This window comes from Puma concolor, chromosome B3, assembly GCF_028749965.1.
Source record: "Puma concolor isolate L17-30 chromosome B3, mPumCon1.1.hap2, whole genome shotgun sequence".
In the NCBI taxonomy this organism is placed as follows: Eukaryota; Metazoa; Chordata; class Mammalia; order Carnivora; family Felidae; genus Puma; species Puma concolor.
Genome location: NC_141672.1, coordinates 76,545,940 through 76,561,558, shown reverse-complemented (window position 1 = coordinate 76,561,558; position 15,619 = coordinate 76,545,940). Strand labels below are relative to the sequence as shown.

Genomic DNA, 15,619 nt, shown 5'->3' with positions numbered 1-15,619 from the left:
GCTTTTCCATCTGCTTGGACTCACTGGACGGAGCTGCAAAGTTGTGGAGAAGGCTGGCTGTCCTCGAGCCGAATGGTCCAGCAGCCAGGGGGTTGTGCTTCAGACAGTCAGTCTGGCTTGTGGTAAGGGGCTCTGCATCTGTTTGGGGGAAGGCTTTAGGAATCTTTCAGGAGTTTTTCCTGGCAAATAAGTATTCAGAATCTCTGAGAGCCGCTGCCTCTCCTGGCTCTTTGATGAGTGTGACTCCTATACCTCTTGAGTCGTATTTTACATTGGTCTTCATCAGCTATTGGCTCTGCAGCTTTGATTAGAAGGAAGAAAAAAAACCCGCACGCTGTTAAGAGATATGAAGAAAAAATTCCAACCTCAGGGGAAATCTTGCTCTAAGGTATTTCCCTAATGAGATCTTCCCTCCCCAAATCCTCATTAGGTTATTTTAAGAGAGAGCAGGAAACCTTTCTCTTAGATCTTGGGAAAGGGAGCTGTGGGGAATAACCTTGTCAGTATAGTTTTGAATGACCTCCAATTTCTTAGTGGTGTTATGAAGTCTCAGTTGATCAGCTCTCTCCCCCAAATATCCATCAGGGGACCCATGTCATGTCTTCTGGTTTCTGTTCCGATGTCATCTAATCAGTGAGGTCTCTCTTGATCCTCCCCACCTGTTTCCTGTTGTATTTTTCATTTGCTTATTTATTGTTTGTCTTCCTTCGCTAGAATGTAGGTGAGAGTTTTGCTCACTGTGCGATCCTTAACACTAGCACAGTGCCTGGTACATAGTAGGTTCTCAACGAATGCTTTTAAATGAATGAATGAGAGAGGTGCCTGGGTGGCTCAGTCGGTTAAGCCTCTGACTCTTGTTTTAGGCTCAGGCATGATCTCACAGTTCGTGGGTTCAAGTCCCACATTGGGCTCTGCTCTAACAGAGTGGAACCTGCAACCTGCTTGGGATTCTCTTTCTCTCTCTCTCTCTCTCTCTCTGTCTCTCTATCTCTGTCTCTCTCTCTCTGTCTCTGCCCCCCACCCCTGCTTGTGCATGCGCTCTCTCTCAAAATAAATAAATAAAAAATGAATGAATAAGAGAAACTACCACACGTATTAAATACTATGGACAGAGGAAAAAAAGCCATGCTTTCAGACATGAATCTCAGATTTAAAGTTACCAAAAGTTGATTTGATATCAAATTGATTCTCACATGCAGATGCAGGCATTGGCAGCATATGCCAGTGCGAATAACTTTGGATATTTATGTATTTATTTTCTAAAAGTTAATGTTAATCTGAGTAATACTGGGCAACTGGCTAAATGTGAAGAAATGAAGCCTGGAGAGGGATATAAGCTTCAAGAGACTTCACTGTAAAATGATGGGTCTGAACAGAGACGGAATGATTTCTAAGATTCTTTTTAGTTCTAAATTAATAAGGAAGAAAATGTTTAGTGCGTGCGTGTGTGTGTGTGTGTGTGTGTGCACACGTGTGTATAAAGTTGCAATGTTACATCTGGCCACAAGATGACAGTATTATCTTTTTTTAAAAGAATATTTTTTGGGAGTTCATTTGGCTCAGGTCGTTGCCATTGTTTGTGAGTTTGAGTCCCGCGTCAGGCTCTGTGCTGACAGCTCAGTCTGGAGCCTGCTTCAGATTCTGTGTCTCCCTCTCTCTTTGCCCCTCCTCTGCTTGTACTCTGTGTCTCTCCCTCTCGAAAATAAATAATAATTAAAAAAATTTTTTTAAAAGAATGATTTTTTAAAAGATTATTTATTTATTTATTTATTTACTAAGAGAGAGAGAGAGAGAGAGAGAGACAGAGAGACAGAGAGAGAGAAAGAGAGAAGGAAGGGTAGGGGCAGAGAGCAAGGGAGACAGAGGATCCAAAGCCCAAAGTGGGTGCCATGCTGAGAGCTGGGAGCCAGACACAAGACTCAAACTCAAAAGCCAAGAGATCACGACCTGGGCCCAAGTCAGAGGCCCAACTGACTAAGACACCCAGGTGCCCCTCACCCCTTGCTTTTAATTCTAGCCTTCTAAAGTAAAGCAACTAAAGTTAAGTTTCCTTTGTCTTTCTGTTTCTTTCTCTAGATTCATACATATGTACAGATGAACATATTGTATTTCTTGAGATTAAATAAAAATACCTGATTGCTGGTAGTAAAATTCTCCCATCTCTTCCACACTGCTGCAAACACCACTATCACCATCCCTATTCCCCCCGCCTCCCCAAACACACACAATGTGCATAACCCATGTCTGATCACACCCCTGTTTCCATATTCTCCTGCCTTGGGAGAAGAGAAACTCTTACTATGGAGAAATGGACCACTTCTGCCTCTCCCTGTGTTATTCTTCCCACTTGTCATCTCTGTTCTTTACACACCATTCAGTGTTCACAGAATCTCCTGGACTACAGCCTGTGGATTCACCAGTAGAAAACGTTCCCGCGAGGACACTGCTCTAAGGGAACCCGCAACTGCTCCTGCGGAAGCTGAAAGTCACCTGTCAAGAGAGGAGCTTCCCACCCTGGTGTTTCTTCTGGGTTTTGCATCCAGATTGGGTTTTCGTCCCTCAGCCCCAGGGAGGGCACGGACCTTCTGCCGCCGGTTCCAGCGGCTCAGGCACCGGGGATGCAGTGCCTGGCCCGGGGTGTCCCGCAGCAGATGTGGGGAGATTTCCTTCTTTATGTTTCCCTGACGGTGGGAAGGAAGGCTCGAGTCAGTAGCGAACTCTGCAGGGGGGTTTCAAAATAATTTTCTACCGGCTGAATGCTTGCCACCTCTGGTCTTTGTAATGAAGGAGTCTTTACTGATCCACATTTTCCTGAAGTGGTGCGAACCGTCCCCATATTACTACTGCTACCGTGGCTGCTGCTACGACTAAGATCACTACTACCGTTGCCGCTTCACTGTCACTTGTGTCTGTCTGAGGAACTCCTCCAGCGGTGGCAGTGTTCTCCTTTTCAATAATGCTGTGGCTCCCAGGAGCGCTGCTCTGCCAAGGACCCGCGTGTTCTCACAGGCGCTGCGGGACAAGGCGTTCAGCAGCCCACGGAGGGGACGGCTCTGGAAGGAGCCTCTGTGCGGGTCAAGCGCACGAACCGGACGTCTAGCTTGGGCGGGCCGGATTGGTACCAGCAACGTGGCAGCGGAGCCCCCACACGTGTGTCTGAAGTGCTCTGGATGGTTGGGAGAGGAGAGGTGGTTTTCCTTCGTTCCTTGGTGGCTCTGATGCATCCAGTTACCTCCTCCCGGCCGAGCTGCAGAGGACAGACTCTGCCTCTGCCCTCTGTGCCGTGAGACACGCGGTGGCTACAAGGCCTCTTCGGCTGCACCCAACTTCACAGGTGACCGTGGCAGTGAGAAACTGTATTTCCTGAGTGGATGCCTGCTGTGAGTTACGACTGGGGACTTTGGGAGTAGACTGCCTGGATTTGAATTTGCTTTTTTCTAGCTGGGTGGTCTTGAGTAAGTCACTTTCTCTTTGATTTAGTTTCCTCACTTATACAATGAGAATAGTAATAGTAATAGTCCCTGGCTCATGGGTTGTTGTGAGTTATAACTATGTATGTTTATCTCTATTTCTACCTACCTACCTAGGTAACATGTAACTTACATACTCAGCGGTATATAAGTGTTAGCTATTTCACTTCTTTTTGTTTTTGGTTTGAGAGAGAGAGAGCACCAAAGAGGGCCAGAGGGGAGAGAGAGAGAAGGAATAGAGAGAGAATCTTAAGCAGGCCCCACCCCCAGCACTGAGCCTGATGCGGCGCTCGATCCCATCACTGTGAGATCATGACCTGAGCCAAAATCAAGAGTCAGATGCTTAACCGACTGAGCCACCCAGGCGTCCCTAGGTATTTCACTTCTAATCCTGAACTTTCACTAAATGTTATGTGCCAGGGGTTCTGGGACTGGATCTCAGTATTTCTCTCTTCTCTGGTTTGTGGAAGGTGAAATCCTGACAACTCTTGGTTGTGGGTTAAAGGCTGCAAGATGGAGTTTGTATATGGGGTAGATTATTTGCTCAGGAGAGACCACTGTGGTGATACTCAATCTTTTTGGGGAGACCCTGAACTTTGGAAATCCAGATCCAAATGCTTCAAAATGAGATGTTAAATATTCTGATTGATTTTGCAAGGATATTACATGCTTTCCTGAGAAATTGATACCATCTTAATATACTTTAGGAGTTTATCAGGCAGGGTAGAAATGAGGTGTAGGGCTTTGCACTTGAATGCAGGGATATAATCACCCATAGAAGATGGGGGGAAAAATAAGCATAGGCAATATGCTGCAATTCAAGGAGAGGAAAGAGAGCCAGTAGGGGATTCCTATGGCAAGGCATGGTCATTGGACGTTAAGAATCATAAAAATCTTTAGTTTTAAGATTTTCCTTTCCTGCTTTGTAATTCCCTTATATTGTCTTCAAATTTTCAGTGAAGTTTGTTAAACATTATAGCCTACTGTTAGCTAGATTAGAAAATAAATGATTATTGATGTAGCTTTGTCCCCACACACGATGAGGCTGACCAGAGCTCTGAGGCTCAGATTGTAGGTTATTTGGAAATCAAAAGTGAGGGCTGCTCCAAGTTATTATAAGATATAGTTAGCCATGTATTATACAATTTGTTTGGAATCAAAGATTAAACAGAATTGTCTTTGGGTGAGGTAGAAGTGAGTTTTCATTGTGATTTTTAAAATTAACTTTTGAGGGGAACCTTGGGTGACTCAGTCATTTAAGCATCTGACGCTTGATTTTGGCTCAGGTCGTGATTCATGGTCATGAGATCAAGCCCCACATGGGGCTCTGTACTGGGCATGGAATCTGCTTGAGATTCTCTCTCTCCCTCTCCTTCTGCCCCTCCCCTACTTGAATGCATGCACTGTCTACCCCACCCCCAATAAATATAATAAATAAATAAAATGAACTTTTTCTTTGCTTTCAATTACCTTTTTAATGTTTACTTATTTTTGAGAAAGAGGGGGAGACAGAGCATGAGTGGGAGAGGGGCAGAGAGTGGGAGAACAGAATCAGAAGCAGGCTCCAGGCTCTGAGCTGTCAGCACAGAGCCTGATGCAGGGCTGGAACTCATGAGCTGTAAGATCATGACCTGAGCCAAAGTCAGACACTTGACCAACTGAGCCACCCAGGTGCCCCTAAAATGAACTTTATAAAAAAAATGCTTTTATTTTTGAGAGAAAGCATGAGTGGGGGAGGGCCAGAGAGAAAGAGGGGGACAGAGGATGTGAAGTGGGCTCCCTGATGATGTGGGGCTTGAACTCATGAACCATGAGATCATGATCTGAATCGAAGTCAGACACTCAACTGAGTCACCCAGGTGCCTAAAATGAACTTTTTTGAGATGGAATTTGGATGGACATAATCCTGTTGGAAAATAATCTGACATTACAAATCAAGGCCATTAATATGTTCATATTTCTTTTACATGATAATTCCATTTGTGAGCTCTCATTTAAAAAAAAGGCAAGCTGAGGGGTGACTGAGTGTCTCAGTTGGGTAAGTGTCTGACTTTGGGTCAGGTCATGATCTCATGGTTCATGAGTTCGAGCCCCGTGTTAGGCTCTGTGCTGACAGCTCAGAGCCTGGAGCCTGCTTTGGATTCTGTGTCTCCCTCTCTCTCTGTCCCTTCCCTGCTCCTGCTCCTCCAGCCCCTCTCCACTCCCCAGGGGTCAGGGAGTGGTACTGAAAGTTCCAAATCTTTAATTACAAAGTCAGTTTTCCTGGGGCGCCTGGGTGGCTCAGTCAGTTAAGTGTCAGACTGGTTTTGGCTCAGGGCCCGATCTTATGGGATTGAGCCCGGAGTCAGGCTCTGCACTGACGGTATGGAGTCTGCTTGGGATTCTTTCTCTCCTTCTCTCTCTGTCCCTCCCCAGCTCATGCTCTCTCTCTCTCTCTCTCTCTCTCTCTCTCTCTCTCAAAAATAAATAAATAAACTTTAAGAAACAAACAAACAAAAAAACCAAGGTTGGTTCTCCTGGCAACCAGCTCCCCTCTCCTTTGGTGCTTTCAAAGTTACCTTAGTAACATAAAAAAGACACCTTTATCGTTCTCATCACTTAGGAAATTCCTAGGGTTTTTGGAGCTCTGTGCTTGGAAAGGGGATGAAGACCAAATACGTATTTCTTTAAAAAAAATTTTTTTTCAACGTTTATTTATTTTTGGGACAGAGAGAGACAGAGCATGAACGGGAGAGGGGCAGAGAGAGAGGGAGACACAGAATCGGGAACAGGCTCCAGGCTCTGAGCCATCAGCCCAGAGCCCGACGCGGGGCTCGAACTCACGGACCGCGAGATCGTGACCTGGCTGAAGTCGGACGCTTAACCGACTGCGCCACCCAGGCGCCCCCCAAATATGTATTTCTTATATAAATCACAATATTACAATTAACTTAAAAAATCAAGTTACAAACTTTTGTTACAGAGTCAAAGTGAGATTCCTAGTCATTTCAACCTGGCCAGATAAGAAACAATTTAAAAATCTTTAAATTTTTTTTTAATGTTTATTTTTTGAGAGAGAGAGAGAGAGAGAGCGAGCAGGGGAGGGGCAGAGAGAGAGAGAGGGAGACACAGAATCCGAAGCAGGCTCCAGGCTCTGAGCTGTCAGCACAGAGCCTAACACGGGGCTCGAACCCACAAGTGGTGAGATCATGACCCAAACCGAAGTCAGATGCTTAACTGACTGAGCCACCAGGCACCCCACAATTTAAAAACCTTTAAAGATGTATTGAGAAAAACCAGGCATTAAAAAAAAAAAATACAAAAAAACTTGTTTGTCATTACCCAAAATATAGGGTAAAGGGCTTTAGGTAAAAATATTAAAAACCCCAAGCTGCACAGATAATGCAGATAGTTCTAGTTATCTGGTCCATGGACAAAAAAGCAAGCACTTACAGCATCGGCTCCAATATTTTATAAATTTCTTCTTACTGGAATTTTATATTCATTTCTTTTGGTTGGATGAGTAAACTAGATTTTGGCAGAGGTCCTAAGCTGGCTTTTGCTCAGTGCTACCTTGCTCAGCCTCAGGAACAGATGAATTTCCAGCTGGTGGATCAACTGCTTTTGTCTCTTTGCCATGTTGTGGTTTAGGGTTTTCTGGGCATCTGAGGAGGTAACTGAAGTTGTGGTACCGACCCCGATATGGCTGCTGACCGTGGCTCTCATCTCCCTTTCGTTGCTGTCCTCACTAGGCTGTGTTTGGTGAAGAGGGGCCCTGAAGAATTATGGTCTATAGGTCTGATTCACATTCTGTCTTACTGGTCCACGTTGCTGTCCTGCACCCCGGTTGTCAGTATCCTCCATCACTTCCTGCACCAGAGCGTTGGAATCGTCCGGTCAAGGCCCATGGAATCTACACATATAGTAAGGTGACACCCATGGCCTGAGGTAGGGGTGGTGCTTCTGGGCCTGGACTTCGGGAGCACTCACCCATCCCTTGTTCTTTTTCCTACTCTCACTGTTCTGGTGATTCTGGTAATGGCGAAGCATCTGTAAATGGTTAGAGCCTGCTGTGTGTTTACTGACTTTGCGATGATGGAACTCTGCCAGCGCCCATGACATTTGTTGCCTCGGTATTCTTTTCTCCTCGACGTCATCAAACTTCATAGTCTCTTCATCTCCTACACTGCAAAAGGTGGATACATGTTGTATCACCTATCAGTACCTCATTCCTTTCTTATTACTGAATAATATTCCATTTTATGAACATACCGCATTTTTTTAACCTTCTGCCAATTGATAGACATTTTAGTTGTTTCCACTTTTTGGATGGCCTGAATGATGCTGCAATGAATATGTACAAATTTTTGTGTGGACATATGTTTTCAGTTCTCTTGGGTGTAGGAGTGGATCTTCTGGGTTATGATAGGTCTGTCTTTAACATTTTGAAGAGCTGCCGAATTATTTTCCAAAATGCCTGCATCATTTTATAGTCCTACCAATTATTACTGGGGGTTCTAATTTCTCCACATCCTTTGTGACACTTGTCATTTTCTGTCTCTTGACTATAGTCATCCTAGTGCATGTGAAGTGGTATCTTGTTGTGGCTTTGATTTGCATTTCCCCAAAGGATAATAATGTTGAAAAATTTTTCATGGGCTTATTGGCCATTTGTGTATCTTCTTTGGGAAAATGTCAATTTAAATCCTTTGCCCATTTTCAGGTTGGTTATTTGTCTTTTTATTGTTGAGTTGTAAGAGTTGCTTACATATTCTAGATATAAGGTAGACCGTTTACATTTAATGTGATTATTGATGGGGTTTGGTTTAAATCTACCGTTTTGCTATTTGTTTTCCAACCTAATTTTTCTTATGTTCTTTTTCTTTTTATCATTTAGATTAAGTGAGATTTTTTTTTAATGGTTATTCATTTTTGAAAGACAGAGACAGAGAACAAGCAGGAGTGGGGTGGAGACAGAGGGGGACACAGAATCTGAAGCAGGCTCCAGGCTCTGAGTCGTCAGCACAGAGCCCAACATGGGGCTCGAACTCATGAACAGCGAGATCATGCCCTGAGCCGAAGTCGGATGCTTAACTGACTGAGCCACCCGGGTGCCCTGGATTAACTCAGTTTTTAAAAATATTTTATTTCATCTCTACTATTACATTATTAACTATACCACTTTATTTTACTGTTTCTCTAGCATTTAGAGAATACTCTTTAAAGCAGTATATTATAAAATAATATTATACCACTGCCTGTATAACATAAGAATCTTCCAAGCTTCCATTTTCCTCCTCCCAGCCTTTTTTGTTATTATTTTTGTATATTTTATTTCTGCGTATTATAAATTCCACCATGCATTATTGTTTTTCCTTTAGGTAGTCAAAAATCTTTTAAGGAGATTTAAAAACTAGCTGGTTCCAAACATCTTGATATTTTTGCCTTACATAAAGAGGTTATCTTATGTGGATAATCTGTACAGAGCAGATTGTATTTTTTTTGCTTTGACTTTTTTACTCAAGCGATAGAAAAGACAAATGAGGTGTTGAGTCAGTTATTTCTGGAAACTAAGTGAGTTCCAGGCTGCATATTGGGTATTTTGGGAGCCCATGGATTGATACTAATTTATTTAGTATTCATGGGTGAGGTTCATTTGTCAGTGGACTTTGAATCTCTGATGTGTATTGCAATCATTAGTACGATGGCTAAACAAACTGATGTCATACTAATTGCCAAAAGTTTGGCACTCTTCAACATTTGGAGGCTGGTGGTTTTATTGTCCACTTACTAAACTGCTAAATGAATGAGACTAATAACAAGAAATTCATTGAAATGGAAAACTTATAATAGTTCCCCTGAGTATTCATTGATGGCAAGTTCAATTATAGTCATCCAATGAGCACCTCAAAATCCTATGTCTGACAGATAAAAATCCCAAAGCTTTCAAGCCTGAAATCCACCCTGTGTAAAATTTTGTGCTCTAGGATTTTCCATCCTGGGCTTCTGTAACAGGGTATAAGAGGACAACTGAATAATGAGGAGGTTTTGGAGTAGGTGGTAAGTGTTTAATGTCAGTGGGAAATCTATTTCAAACAAGCAAGATAAGACTATGAATGAATGTTACTGATTATACATTGAGGAATATTGCTTTGGTCTTTTAAAGAGAGTCAGAGTTTCATAAAGTAAGTGGGTTGATTGATTTGGTTTGATGACCCTGAGTTTTCCTACCCTCTATCTGTCTCATCTTTGTAAAGTAATAATGACTATTGTTGTTTAGGTAAGATAGATGTTGAGGGAGGGAGAGAGAATATAATAAGATCTTCAGGAGAAGTTTATCTCCTGGGAGTGATAAAGGTATAATGGTCTTCCTATATATGTAACCTTTCCTAAACCTAAACCACATTCTCATCTTTAAGACAATTACAAGGGAGGTCATTGTATTAGTCAGGGTTGTCCAGAAAAACATAACTAATAGGATATCTATCTACCTACCTGCCTATTTATCTATCGATCAATTGATCTATCATCTATCATCAAACTAAATTGTATGTATATATATATATATATATATATATATATATATAGAGAGAGAGAGAGAGAGAGAGAGAGAGAGAGAGAGAGATAGAATGAGAGACAGAGACAGAGATTTATTTTAAGGAATTGGCTCATGAGATTGTGGGACCTGGCAAATCTGAAGTGTGCATGGCAGATCAGCAGGCTGGAAAATGGCAGGTGTCAGTCTTGCAGCCTTGAGTCTGGAAGCAGAATTCCTTTTTCTGGGGATTTCAGTCTTTTCTTTACAGGGTTTCCACTGATTGCATGAGGCACACCCAATTATGGAAGGTAATCTACTTAAAGTCTACTGATTTAAATGGTAACCACATTTGAAATATGCCGTCTCAATAACATCTAGACCTGTATTTGATCATACAGTGGGTACCATGGTTTAGCCAAGTTGACATATAAAATTAACTATCGCAATAATTAAAGGGATCAAATTAGTACCTATGTTCCAGATAACGAAAATAAAGTCAAGTGACCTGTGTAAGTGTACCCAGGATTATGATAGATCAGTTTGTTAAAGGAGTAAAAAAAAAGAGCAGAATTCTAATTTTTAAAATTATTATTAGTTTTCTTTCTTTCTTTCTTTCTCTTTCTTTTCTTTCTTTCTTTCTTTCTTTCTTTCTTTCTTTCTTCCTTCCTTCCTTCCTTCCTTCCTTCCTTCCTTCCTTCCTTCCTTCCTTTCTTTCTTTCTTTCTTTCTTTCTTTCTTTCTTTCTTTCTTTTAGGCTTCATGAGGAACACGGGGCTTGAATTCATGATCGTGACATCAAGAGTCACATACTCTACTGACTGAGCCAGCCAGGCACCCCAGAATTCAAATTTTTAGATATATTATTTCACAAAATAGGTCTTTACTCAATAATGCTTGTTAGTTCAGCAGGACAACAATAGAACCTAAGACTAACTGGTTTTGACCTGACACAACTCCACAGAAACTTCTATTTTCTTTCCCCTGCCCCCCAGGTTTATTGAGGTGTAATTGACAGACAAGTAAAGATTACATACACTTGAAGTGACAATGTGATGATCTGATGTATGTGTACATTGTGACATGAGTACCATGATCAAAACACTTATATTTTCTTGATAAAAAATTTTAAGCTTTAAATTCATATTAGCTTATATCTCATAAAGTATACAATTTATTTATATTAACAAAAAATAAGTACTTTCCTTCCATAAAACTGTTTGTTGAATGAAGGAATGGTTTTGAGTGGCAGATTTTGGAACCTGTTCAAATATAGTTCTAATGGTGCCCATGGTAGTTACTGATTAAAGTGGTAAGGTCAAGTAGGCTTAGTTCTACCATACTTGGTTAGAAGAAGGAAGAAGTATTGAAAAGGACAAATGCAAAATTTACAGAGAAGGAAAGAGATTAAAAAAAATCCAGAGACCAACATTAAAAGGGTGAGACTATTTAAACAGATAACCAGCTGCTAATGACCAAATCAGTTTGTTTTCTTTCTGTTTCATTTCAGAAGGGATTATGGAAGAAATGGAAGAAAGAACATTATAAGAGCCAGCCAAATCACCCCTGTGTAATTGGAGAGAATTGGTGAGTTTTACCACCTCTTTACTTGGTGTGGTATTTATACATCTAGTAGAAGGACTCTTAATTTATGACAATTATTTTAATCTCTCTTCAGTCTCAGGACTCAGTATATTTTTTCATTGTGTTGCTTTCTACAAAGGCACCCTCAACACCACAAATACATACACCCTCCAAGGTTCTTCAAAATGTCTAGGATTATGACTTGTCACCTTTTAGATTTTGCCACAGCACCTGTTCCTTCTTTCTAGTCATCAAAAAGCCATTGGGATTGAGAGGGATTCAGACCATTACTTCCCTCTGCCTAGCACAGTGCCTGCTAGGCATTCACAAATGTTTGTGGAATGAATGTTGAATATGATACAATCTTTCAAAGAAAGAATGAGTCTCTTCTACTGGCAGATGGTCATTCAGTCTTTGCTTGTTTGTGTAAGCAACAGAGTCCTCATTACCACCAGAGAAAGCCTATCTTTCTGGTGCTCTGAAAGTCAGCATACATATTAGATTTGGGCTGTTCTGGAGAAGAAATGGAAGAGTACAGCTGAAGCATGAGAGCTCTGCTCCCCTTCGGCTTCCCAATCCAGTGCCACTCACTGGGACGTAACTCTGTGTACAGATTGTGTAAACCTGTAACCTATGGGGGAAGCGCTGTTGAGTGCTTTCTCTGTATGCAGGGAAGAAGACACCATTTGGTTCTCCACCTTTAAAAACCTCAGAGCAACTTTTTTTCTCAGAGGTTTCTTTCCTGTTTTGGTTGGCAACCAAGTAGATAAGATCATAATATACTATGAAGAATCAAATCTTAAAAAAAATAAATACTATGATAAACTCCAAAGAACAAAATCTTAAAAATAAAAACTAAGTACAATGTACTGAAAGAGATTTAGGAGTTAATCTACCTCAGCTCTCTAGAGGCAACTGCCGAGTAGTGGAAAAATCTAAGGGCAGGAGACTTGGGACAGAATTCCGATCTGCCATGCGAAGGTAGGGCGAGCCATAAAGTATCTCTGAAACTTAACCATATTCTATTTTATTAGAGAAATAAAGCTTCAGTGTGTTCCAAGAGCTTCTACCTTGTCTCTTCTTTAAGGTTTAAGCCCTTGGCATTCAGTTGACACAGCCAAGGAGTTCCCTCCTACAAGGTCCCTCTAAGCAAGATTTTGGCAGCTCGGGGGCACCTGGGTGGCTCAGTCAGTTAAGTGTCCAACTTCGGTTCAGGTCATGATCTCACGGTTCATGAGTTTGAGCCCTGCATTGGGCTCTGTGCTGACAGTGCAGAGCCTAGAGCCTGCTTCGGATTCTGTGTCTCCCTCTTTCTCTCTGCCCCTCCCTGCTCATGCTCTTTCTATCAAAAATAAATTAACATTAAAGAAAAAAGATTTTGGTAGCTCAAGATCAAATCCATTTGAGGCTGAAATGGTGATGGTCTAGTAAGATGAAAACTCAGGTTCCTCTCAGCGAAAGGAGCCTTCTCTAAGCATGTCTTTGCCAAGGTCTGAGCCTGCAGTCCTGAAATAGCAGTCAGATGGAAACAGAGAGAAAAGACTTGGGGTGTCTCTGAGGAAATGGCAGGATGACGAGGCCGAAATTAAGGAGTTAGGAGGTAAAGGATTCAACTCTGCTGCTCATCACGTTGGATCCCCAGCAAATCACTATGCTCTTCAGAGCAGTGATTTCAAAAAGGGGCAAGTTGTTACTATCTACTTTGTGAAGCTGCTGTGGGCATTGCCCGGCCCTTGAGTGAAAGGTACGAGGAAAGAGCAAAGGGCAGAAAGGCACAGATTTTCAATGTCCTTTAGTCTTTCATGAAGAATCCCAGTGTACACAATACACATTAATGTACACACTATTGATGTCCAGTGGGGATTCTGATCCTTTTAGTTCAATTGTCCCTTTGTTGATAAGGTTTCTACTGACTTCTTTAAAAACCTGGGCAATGATTTTAATGCACAGATCAACTTCCCCCTAAATTTTGAGACTTTTCATGTTTATTATGTGCAATGTTGCTTTTTAAAAGTATTTTTTCGGGGCGCCTGGGTGGCGCAGTCGGTTAAGCGGCCGACTTCAGCCAGGTCACGATCTCGCGGTCCGTGAGTTTGAGCCCCGCGTCGGGCTCTGGGCTGATGGCTCAGAGCCTGGAGCCTGTTTCTGATTCTGTGTCTCCCTCTCTCTCTGACCCTCCCCTGTTCATGCTCTGTCTCTCTCTGTCCCAAAAAAATAAATAAACGTTAAAAAAAAAAATTTAAAAAAATAAAAGTATTTTTTCGTCAATTGATTCAACAAGTATTTAGTGAGTTCCTCTTTTGTGCCAGGTACTTTGCTATGTGGATACAAAAATGAATGAGATATTTCCCTCCCTTCAAGGGGTGCATAGTTGTAACTTCTTGTTCTTTAAAGACCCCTTGATGTTTATTGGTTCAATCTCTTCTACGTAGCATGACACAGTGGTTGAGAGTGTAGGCCTTGAAAGGTTCAAATCCCATTTCAACCAACTGCTAACCGAGTGACCATGAGTGAATTACTTAACCCTGCAAACATTACGGAAAGCAGTTTGGCAACACTATTTTGAGTCATAATCTTTAAGCTAGCAAATTCGTTTCTTTTTTTAAAAACGTTTTTGTTAATATTTATTTATTTTTGAAAGACAGAGGGGGGGGGAGGGCCAGAATGAGGGAGATTTGGAGTAGGCTCCACACAGCGAACACAGAGCCCAACATGGGGCTTGAACTCATGAACTGTGAGATCATGACCTGAGCTAAAATCAAGAGTTGGCTGCTTAACCAACTAAGTTACCCGTGTACCCCAGTAAGTTCATTTCTAATGATCAATTCCTAAAGGACTAAGTTAAAATATTGGAGAGGTTATAATCACTCAAAAGTATTTATTGAACTAATACTATGTCCTATATAATTTTCCAGATACTTTGGATACTTCATTGAACAAAACATACAAAAGTTCCTGCCCTCATGGAGTTGACATTCTAGGAGCAGGAGATGGACAATAAGAAACAATAGACTAATTAAGTAGATCATTCATATAGTATGTTAGAAGTTGATCAATGCTTTCAAAAAATAAAAAAGTAGATCAGGGTAAATGGGATCAGGCATGCTGGGGATTCTGGGTGAGTTCCAGTTTTCTGTAGGGTCATCAGCATAAGCCTTAGTGAGAAGGTGATATTTGAGGAAAGGCACTAAGGGAATGGGAGAATTGACTATGGGATCTAGGGGAAGAGGTTCCCAGCTGAGGAAGCAACCAGTGCAAAGGCTATCAGGTGGGAATGTGCTCCAAGCGTTTGAGGAATAGCAAGGAGTCCATGTAATTGGAGCTGAGTGAATGAAGGGGAGAGTGGTAGTAGATAAGGTCAGAGAGGTATCATTTAGGTTTCTTTGTGGGTTTCCACACTTCTCTTTCTAATATCCCATCAAATCTCTGTAATTCTAGGAAAGACTCCATGACAAATCAGTGTTGGCGTAAGAAAGAAGTACAACCATCATAACTTCCTGGTTGTGTGGAGGTTTTGGTCCAGGGCTTGTATAGAAGGGATGCCTGAAAACAATTATTCCCACCACTGTACTTCTTGTTAAAGGTTGCATGTACCCCTAAAAGGACCTGTTATCATGTCAGAGGAAGTAGACATTCTTCTCTAATTTTCTTTGGTGTTCATAGAATGTGGGCACTTACTCCCACCTTATCTCTGTGATTAATTTCTCAACACTCCATTTATTAAGAAACTAGTCTTTTGATCTATTAGTAGACTAAACGATGAAAGCCCTGGGGACACCTGGATGGGTCAGTTGGTGGAGCATGTGGCTCTTGATGTCAGGGTCATGAGTTCAAGCCCCACATTGGGCATGGAGCCCACTTAAAAAAAAAGTAAATGATGAAAGCTTTGAATTAGAAATAAAAGTTTACCTCACGCCTTAAATCTTGATACATTCAACAGATAAAAAAGCTTTTTTTTAAGAAATTTTCTTTTTAAAAAAGCCCACTACTAAGTCGATAAAAGACACATTTAAAAACTAATTTTCATTTGACCTCAATAATTTGAATTCAGT

General features: G+C 41.6%; 1 pseudogene; it reads right to left on the bottom strand.

Moving 5' to 3' along the window:
- Positions 1 to 6,996: 6,996 nt before the first annotated feature.
- LOC147580109 (Y-box-binding protein 1 pseudogene) lies at positions 6,997 to 7,726 on the bottom strand (annotated as a pseudogene).
- Between the last annotated feature and the right edge of the window lie 7,893 nt (positions 7,727 to 15,619).